General features: G+C 43.8%; 1 pseudogene; it reads left to right on the forward strand.

Moving 5' to 3' along the window:
- Nucleotides 1–7,680: 7,680 nt before the first annotated feature.
- LOC137202941 (voltage-dependent anion-selective channel protein 3 pseudogene) lies at nucleotides 7,681–9,110 on the forward strand (annotated as a pseudogene).
- Nucleotides 9,111–9,390: the final 280 nt, after the last annotated feature.

The raw sequence follows: 9,390 nt of genomic DNA on the forward strand, positions 1-9,390 counted from the left end.
GTTACTGCTTTATTCCTTTGCTCCCCATTTGCTGCAGAACCCAATTTTAAAAAAATCCTATTTCTCTCCTCTCACTCTTTCTTAAACCTATTCCATCCAAGTCTTCTTCCCTACCTCTTCACTGAAATTGCTCTTGACAAGTTCACTCAAAGCCTCCATGTGGCTAAGTCCAGAGACAGCATCAGTCCTCTCCACCTCTCATCGTTATTGGACACAGGTGAGCACTCCCTCTTGCCTGACCCATTCTCTTGCACCTCTTCATATCAGTGTCCCTGGAGCTGGGATCTACTCTCTACCTACTCCCACTCCTTTGGTGATGTACCCTGTCCCAAAGCCTTAAATAAAATTTACAGGGCTGGTGACTCTCAAATGTCTACGTAACTCCAGACTCATTTCTTCAACTACTGCTTGGCGTCTCCATTTGGGTACCTAACAGCCATCTCAAACGTATCATCAAACTGAATTCCTCAATATCCCCTACAAAATCCTGCTTTACTCACACCCTCCTATCCCAGTGGATAGCAACTTTATTCTTTGAATTACTCAGGCCAAAAGCGTTGGAATCATCTTTGACTCCTCTCTTTCTTACTTGCCCCCCACGCAAACTATTGACAAATCTTCTTGGTCCTCCTTGTGAAATGTATCAAGAGTCTGACCCCTTCTCATCACCTCCATGCTCCTCCATGGTTCAAGCCACCATCATCTCTTGCTTGGTTTATTGCAATGCCTGTTGAGAAGCCTTCTCACTTGCTCCTCCAAGGTCCATTCTCAGTACAGCAGCTGGAATGATGGTTTCCTAACAGAAGCCTGATCATGTCTTTCCTCTACTCAGAACCCTCCAATATTTCCCAGAACCCTCACAGAGGCCCTCTACCTTCCACCTCCCACCACCATGTCCACCTAAGGGCCTTTGCTCCTGCTGTACCCCAACTGGAATATTTCTCTTGATTATTCACTCAGCAAATTCCCTCACCAACTTTCAGTTCTTTCTCACCTTTCACCTTTTCAGTGAGGATTACCCTGACTGCCCTACTCAATATGCCTTTTCTAGCTCTCCAAAAATTCTTTACCCAGCCCGGCTGTCTCTGCCTTAAAATTCTTGATAATTTTTTAGCAAAGGGCCCTGCATTTTAATTTTGCACTAGACCCTACAAGTTATGTAGCCGGCCTTCCTTAAAGATCTCTACTTGTCTCTGTCTTTTTGATTTGTAAAAGAAAGAAAACAATAGTACCCTTTCCATAGGAATTTTGAGAGGATTAGGTAATATATGTTAAGAACCAGGCATACTAATATATATAAATTCATTCAACAATAATTTACTATTTGTCTGCTGTGCATCAGCCACTGTTCTTGGAACTGGGGAAATGCCTAGAGAAAATGGCTTTCATGGAGCTTGTATTCCAGTGAGGGAAAGAAAGCCAGTAACAAACAAGATACTGTCACATGGGGTAAGTACTACGCGGAGAACTAAAGTGGAGTGGTGTTATGCAGTGGCTAGATGACCACTCTTGCTTAGGTGATCAGGGGCAGCTTCTCTGTGAAGTGACATTTAAATGAGAACTGATGACAAGAAAAAGTCAACTGTGCAAAAATCAGAGGGAAGAGCATTCCAGGCAGAGGGAACAGCAGTTGAAAATGCTGAAGATGGGAACTAACTTGAGGTGTGGGGGACACAGAACAAAGGCAGGATGGGGGCAGCAGAGTGCATTAGAGAGGGCTTCAGGACAAGGCCAGAGAGAAGACCGGAGCCTAGATCAGGTAGGACCCAAAGCCACAGCGACCGGTTGCTGCTTGATTAAAAGTGTGATGGCAAGTCATTCAAGAGTTTTAAGCTGGGAACATTTGGTCTTACTTATATGTTTAAAAGGTAATTCTGACTGCTATTTGAAAAATGGATTGGGGGGACAAAGGTGGAAGGAGGGAGGTCAAGCAGAATGTTACAATGCTACTGTGATAATGTAAGTCAGAGATGATGGCAGCTTGAACCAGGGTGAGAGTGGTGGGGATGAAGAGAAGTGGTCAGATTCATGCCAGGATTCCAACCACTGAAGGTAGAATCAATAGGAATTGCTGGTACTCTTGGTGGAGAGGAAGAGAAACAAAAATAACTCGAGTAATTGGGAGGATAAATGTTCACTATGATCAAGTAAATATGAAAAATTATTATGTAAATATCAAATAAAAACAGCTACTAATAGTTGATTAGTAATGAATCCTAATTAAGAATTATGATGCTATCTTTTTTTTTTTAAGTCTTTATTGAATTTGTTACAATATTGCTTCTGTTTTTTATGTTTTGGTTTTTTGGCCATGAGGCATGTGGGATCTTAGCTCCCCAACCGGGGATCGAACCCACACCCCCTGCATTGGAAGGCAGTCTTAACCACTGGACCACCAGGGAAGTCCCTAGGATGTTATCTTGAAATAACATCCTAATTAGAAAGGTGCCCTGAGGATGGTGAATGCCCAGTAAACATTAGTTGATGGAATGAATGAACTGGGGGGAGGGAGACCGCTGACAGGGAGGGAGAGGGGGGAGGCCGGAGAGAAACACTGCCTACTTCACAATTTTGCCTAAAGCAGGACCTGCTGACTGGTCTTCACAAAAAGGAAAAACAAAAATCACAAAAAAAAGAAAGTTTGCTGCGTGGAAAGATTTGCCCTAACAAAGGAAAAGGAAAGGGCCAAGGGGACAGGGAGACACGTGTTTGGACACATCCCCTGCCTGGGAAAGCTGACTCCTGCAAGGGCCAGGATCTGATGAGTGTGCAGGAAACCCTTTTGCCCTGTCAGTTCCTAGTAACAACCGGGCGCATTTATTTACTCTCTCAAAGCACGATGCAGAGGAACCAGGAGGGGTGTTCAGGGCCAGGTGAAGGCATGGACATTTATTTATCCATCTGTGCATTCAGCACTTTCCGTCGGTTGGGAAGCATAAAGGAGAAGCGATGCCATGACCCCAATGTACTGCTACCTGGAGACATAGCACTTCAACCCAAACCAATAGTCTCTTGAGCCCTGGTATCTTTTTTTTTTTTTATTTATTTATTTAGGGCTGTGTTGGGTCTTCATTTCTGTGCGAGGGCTTTCTCTAGTCGTGGCAAGCGGAGGCCACTCTTCATCGTGGTGCGCGGGCCTCTCACTATCGTGGCCTCTCTTGTTGCGGAGCACAGGCTCCAGACGCGCAGACTCAGTAGTTGTGGCTCACGGGCCTAGTTGCTCCGTGGCATGTGGGATCTTCCCAGACCAGGGCTCGAACCCGTGTCCCCTGCATTGGCAGGCAGATTCTCAACCACTGCGCCACCAGGAAAGCCCAAGCCCTGGTATCTTATACTCGCAATAATAACCTTCCTATAAATTCAGCCCCTGAGAAATGGCAGGGTACTAAGAGGATGCCTCTCCTTGAAGATTAAAAGTTTAAACTATTTCCAAATCGTGAACAGTGCTGCACAGGTACATGTGGGGTGCACCATGTGAAGTTTAGTCCATTTTTGACTTAAAAGAGTGATATTTCGCATGGTTCGGCCTGATATTTACCTCTGCAGGCTGATGAAATAGTTTAGGCAAAACACCGCCATGACAATAAATCCTAGCTTAAGTATAGCCCCACTACACTCTCCTCAAAATCTTAGAATGTTGGTTTCCTTTGAGAAAGTCATTTTCAGGGATTTAAGCCAATTCAGATGACTTGGGGGAGAAAATAATTTACCTATAGTCCTCTAGGATGCACCCAGATTTCAAGCCAACCACCAAAGGTGTTCAAGGCTTAACGAAATTTGGAGGGAGAGAAATCTTAGGGTGAGAAACGTGAAAAGAAATGGTTTATGATATCCTGTAAATGTGGAGAAGCAGAGTGGATATCATGTCACTCAACCCCCTTATTTTATCATAGAGGTTGAAGGGCTTGCTTGAGGTCAGGGTCAGTGGTTTGGGGCACAACTGGAGCCTGACCCTTGTATGTATTGAACCAACTCTCTTTTCTGAACCAATATGCATCACAGATGGAAAGAGTCTGGGACTTGTGGATTAAAACCATTTTGTAAGAAATAGAAAAATATTTAACACAAGTTACAAGAATTTGATTTCCCAGGTATCAAAATAATAATCCAAAAGAAAACGATGTGGAAAAAACTCACCAAGAAACAAGGACACTTTAGAATGAGTCATTTAGAGGAGATTGCTGTGGCAGAGCTGAGTGGCATCAAGAACAGAAAGAACTGATCTTGGGCTCAGGGAATTTAAAGAAAAAAGAAGAGTATGTTTCAATAATGTTTGGGGGGGTGATGGTGGTATTTTACTTAAATTATCCAACCTTTTTATCTATATAGCTGAGAAATTTTCACTTCTGTGAGTTATTCTGTCAATCATCTGTATTGAGCCCCTGCTGTATACCAAGCACTCTTCCAGATATTTGAGATCTATCAGTTAAGTAAACAGACAAAAATCCCTGCCCTAAATGAGCATGTATTCTAATTAGGGAGAGAGGCAGCAAACAATAAATATAATAAACTTGTGGACTGTATGGTGACTTAGAAAGTGATACACGCCAGGGAGATAGAAAAAGATAAGGATAAGGGCTTCCCTGGTGGTGCAGTGGTTGAGAGTCCGCCTGCCAATGCAGGGGACGCGGGTTCGTGCCCCGGTCCGGGAAGATCCCACATGCCGCGGAGCGGCTGGGCCCGTGAGCCATGGCCGCTGAGCCTGCGCGTCCGGAGCCTGTGCTCCACAACGGGAGAGGCCACAACAGTGAGAGGCCCGCATACCGCAAAAAAAATTTAAAAAAAGAAAAAGATAAGGATAAGAAGAAGCAGGAGTAGCGGGGTGGGAGCTTTCGGTACAGTAGTCTGCATAGGTCTCATGGAGAGGGTGGATTTGAACAAAGGCTTGAAGGAAATGAAGGAGTTAATCAAGTGGCTCTTTAGGGGAAGATTTTTCCCGGACTAGACAAGTCATGAAGGGAGAGGCATGCGTGGCGGGTGTGTGCTCCACCACGTGCTCTGTAGAGCTGGTGTGGTAACTGGTCCTGGAGCATGGCTAAGTCCTTTTACATAGAATAGGAAGCCTCAATCCATCCAATTTGCCCATGTCATGCTATGCCATGGACAACAAGACCAGTAGATCACGGAATGGACCATCTGGAATCGGTGACACTTCAGTTCTGGCCCAAGTATGCCTGTAGTTGTATGAATCACAACCGTATGCCTTTATATTTGCTCTTCAGGACTTCTGGTGGCCATGACCTTGTCTCATGTGACAACAAGTAGACAGGACTAAATTCAGTTTAGCATTTTAATGACTGAATTAGATGAACCACAGATAATCCATTCATCAGCTTAGGCATCAGCTATCAGAATGGTGGTCTATCATAACAGGCAAAGCACACGATTAGAGTAAGATTACCGGGCATCTGTTACTAGCTCATGCTAACTTACTGACACTGAATAAATCACTCAATTCCTTTAGGCCTCCATTTTCATATCTACCAAATCAAGATATCACCTTTTACCCAGTCTATTTCCCAAGGTTGTAATAAAATTTAAGATAATATGTGCAAAAGTATGGTGGAAGTTATAATGCACGAGGCAATGTTACTTACCCACTTCTGTGTCCTCAGAGCCCAGTATAGTGTTTGGCATTCCATAAATGTCTGCTGAATGAATGAAAGAATGAGTGAAATTTACAGTGTGATGGCAACTAAAGAAAAAAAAAATCATCCTACTAACACGACATATGTCTATACAATCAAAGGTATTAGGGAGTATTCAGGACAACTACCTATATAAATCAAGCCAAATAAAATATTACTTAGACTTTTACTTGAAGACTTTTTAAAGAGATTATTTCAAACCATGATATTAAACTACAGGCTACTCTCAGTTTAGCTTGTTAAGTCCTTTGATTCAGAAAAGTGGAAGCTATTCTTACCCAAAGAGAAAGGAGAAGGGCAAAGAAAAAAAAAGAATTCAACATTGCTCAGCAGACGGGTACAAGAAACAGCTTAAAAAAAAAAAAAAAAACAGAAGAATGTGGGTTTCTTTTTAGTAATTTCTATATCTGGAATATAAACAACTATCGAATTGTTTCAATGTTGACTTAAGATATGAAGGAGAGAAGAAACTATATTGTGCTCTGGCCAAGATGTTTCAGGTGCCAAGAATTCTACCCAATTAGTACACAAAAAGAATATCGAGGAGAATCAACAGCAAGCTATTCCTATAATAAAACTGGATTCCACTGAAAATGCCTACTCAGCATAAAATCCACAAGCTAGGATAGAAAAATACATCTCTTCTCCTGGGAGACTACCTTTAATGCTACTTGAAATTATGAATTGAGATTCTGAAAGTCTGTTTTGTTAGTTCTGTTTGTTCCACCTTGGCCTGAATTTAAATTTTATCAAGGACCACATTTCCAGCTAGTTCTCTCTGATTTTGAAACCGTGGGTAATCATTAGTTAAATCCATTTCACCTGTTACCTGCCTTCACTAATCAAGGTCGTTTTAATTGTTGCTGCAAAATACTCACAAGTCCTGCAAGCTGCATGTAGCGTAAACGATAAGATGTTTGCCTGAGTCGTCGTCAGGAGCTTGAAGTCAGCTGCGTCTAGTTCGAGCTGAGCTGGTAAAGACCTGTTAAGACCACCGACTCTCCAACTGGGCATGCGCGAGTGTCCGCCCAGTGACCTTTCGAACTTGCGGAGGCCTGTAGCCTAGTTACACCTGCGCAGAATGTCAATTACCACCCCTTTTCCAATCAGTTTCCCCACGCTCCCCACGCCTCAGACAGTCCTGCTTCTTTGTTAGTTGTTCCGTAGATGCCCCGGAGCCGCTTGCCTTCGCGGAGGTGGATTTGAAGTTTGTTCTCCAGTTTCTTCGTTTGGTTGCCTTGCGAGTAAGCCCTCTCTTCGCTGCAAACCTCAGCGTTAGCGTTTTTTGGCTTGCTGTGCAGCGAGCAAGTCGAACCTGGTTCGGTAACGATTTCTCATGCTGAAAGTTTTCAGGGATGTAGTATTGTTTTCCCTTTTCTAAGTTTTTACTTCCCAAGGCACCATCTTCATTTGGAAAAATTCTACGAGTTCTTGGATTTGTTGAACCTAACGTGAAGCAACTTTTTCAATTTTCTAGACAGCTGCTCAAGAGAGACCAACAGGTAGCTGCTGTTCTGAGCTCTCTTTCTTCCTTAGTCTAGGAAAAATTGCAGGGAGAATGAAAAATAAATCTTGACCAGAAAACTCACCTTAGATATCAATTTCTGGCCTTTTTTATTCCCCTGCAAAGCAAAAGATACAATTGATTCCCCAGTAAACAGGTTTGTTCTACTTCAGAAGCATAAGCTTTGACCCGTTGGCCGTCTCACAAGGTCCAGAAATACCTTGTTCAAGATTCAAGATCCAAAGCAGTTCCTGGAGATGATGTTTCGGCATCAACCAGTGGCTTCACACTGCCTGGGTTCAAGTCCCCGCTCCACCACTTACTAGCCTTGTGACCTTGGACAAGTGAGTAAACCTTTGTCTGCCTCTGTCTCATACTGCAAAATGGGGATAGTATATGATACTAATACCTCTGTCCTAGGCTTGCGGTGAAGACTGAGTTAAAAGTTTAGAATGTCTGGCATGTGTGAAAGGTATGTGTGTGTTTGTGATGGTGATGATGAGGACGCTAATGTTGGTGATGGCGAGGATGGTGATTCTCCCTCCTTGGAATGCTGGTCAGGGCACACGTGAAATGCTTTATTAGTCCAAGTGACCAAGGACTAAAGTCTCGGTAGCTGGCATGATGTAGAGAAAGGACCACTGACAACTCAGAATGCTATAGCCATAGGGGATGCACAACAGTATTACCCAGGAAGCGTCCCAGCCCCTCTTTTGCCTTTTCCAATACGGGAAAAGCCTCCACATTCCAATCAGGAAATTAATCCTCTCACCCAAGAGGAAACTCTCACCTCTCATGTTGTCACCGCTGAGGACAGATCGCGGGGACAGAGGAGGTGAGTACTAGTCGAGGGGGACATAAGGAGGAAGCAATGAGAGAGCAGGAGGGCAGCCCTGGGCAGGAGAAAGCCATTCCCAGGTCTTAAGTGCAGCGTAGTAGGGGATACTGGAGAGAACAAACTACCTGTGTAGTATTGTTGATTTAAAATCCTCGTCTGGCTTCAGCGGTGCCCTGGCGGAGCGGACGGGCCATCCCGTCAGAGATACGTGTAACACGCCGTCTTACTGTGACCTAGGAAAGTCTGCCGAGGATGTCTTCAGCAAAGGATATGGGTTTAGCATGGTCAAAATAGATCTATGTAGTGGAGTGGAATTTTCTACTTCTGGTCATGCTTACACTGTTACAGGGAAAGCATTAGGCAACCTAGAAACCAAATACAAGATTTGTAACTATGGGCTGACCTTCACCCCAAAGTAGAACACAGACAGTACTTTTGGGACAGAAATCTCTTTGGAGAATAAATTGAAACTCAACTCAAGTTCATTAAACTCAAGGCATAAGTTCAACTCAAGGGTTGAAACTGACACTCGATACCATATTTGTCCCGAACACAGGAAAGAAGAGTGGGAAATTGAAGGCCTCCTATAAACAGGATTGTTTCAGTCTTGGCAATAATGTTGATATAGATTTTTCTGGACAAACCATCTATGGCTGGGCTGTGTTGGCCTTTGAAGGTTGGCTTGCTGGCTATCAGATGAGTTTAGACACAGCCAAATCGAAACTGTCACAGAATAATTTCACCCTGGGTTACAGGGCCGCAGACTACCAGCTGCATACTCACATGAACGATGGCATTGAATTTGGAGGGTGGATCTCCCAGAAGGTGAACAAGAAGATTGAAACATCAATAAACCTCGTGTGGACGGTAGGCAGGAACAACACACGTTTCGGCATCGCTGCTAAGTACAAGCTGGATTGTAGAACTTCTCTATCTGCTAAAGTAAATAATGCCAGCCTGATTGGACTGGGTTGTACTCAGGCCCTTCAACCAGGAGTGAAACTGACCCTGTCAGCTCTCATCCATGGAAAGAACTTCAGTGCAGGAGGACACAAGGTTGGGCTGGGATTTGAACTAGAAGCTTAATGTGGTTTTGAATAAAGTATCAGCTTTGTCCCTGGAGGTGGTAAGAAATGAACCCACTATGTTTTGGCCTTAAAATTCTTCTGTGAAATTTCAAAAGTGTGAACTTTTTATTCTTCCAAAGAACTGTAATCCTCCCCACACTGAAGCCCAGATATCGAGTCCATCCTAAGGGAGGTGCTTGAAGGCATGCCCGGAAGTTGTCATGTTCGTGCCACATTTCAGTTCAGTCCCGCAGTGTTATTTTCAGTGTGTTGCTCGGCGACGGTGTAGTGTCATGTTACAAAGGAGATGACCTGACCCTCCAGTTGTCCACA

Source organism: Pseudorca crassidens, chromosome 11 (genome assembly GCF_039906515.1).
Source record: "Pseudorca crassidens isolate mPseCra1 chromosome 11, mPseCra1.hap1, whole genome shotgun sequence".
NCBI classification, from domain to species: Eukaryota; Metazoa; Chordata; class Mammalia; order Artiodactyla; family Delphinidae; genus Pseudorca; species Pseudorca crassidens.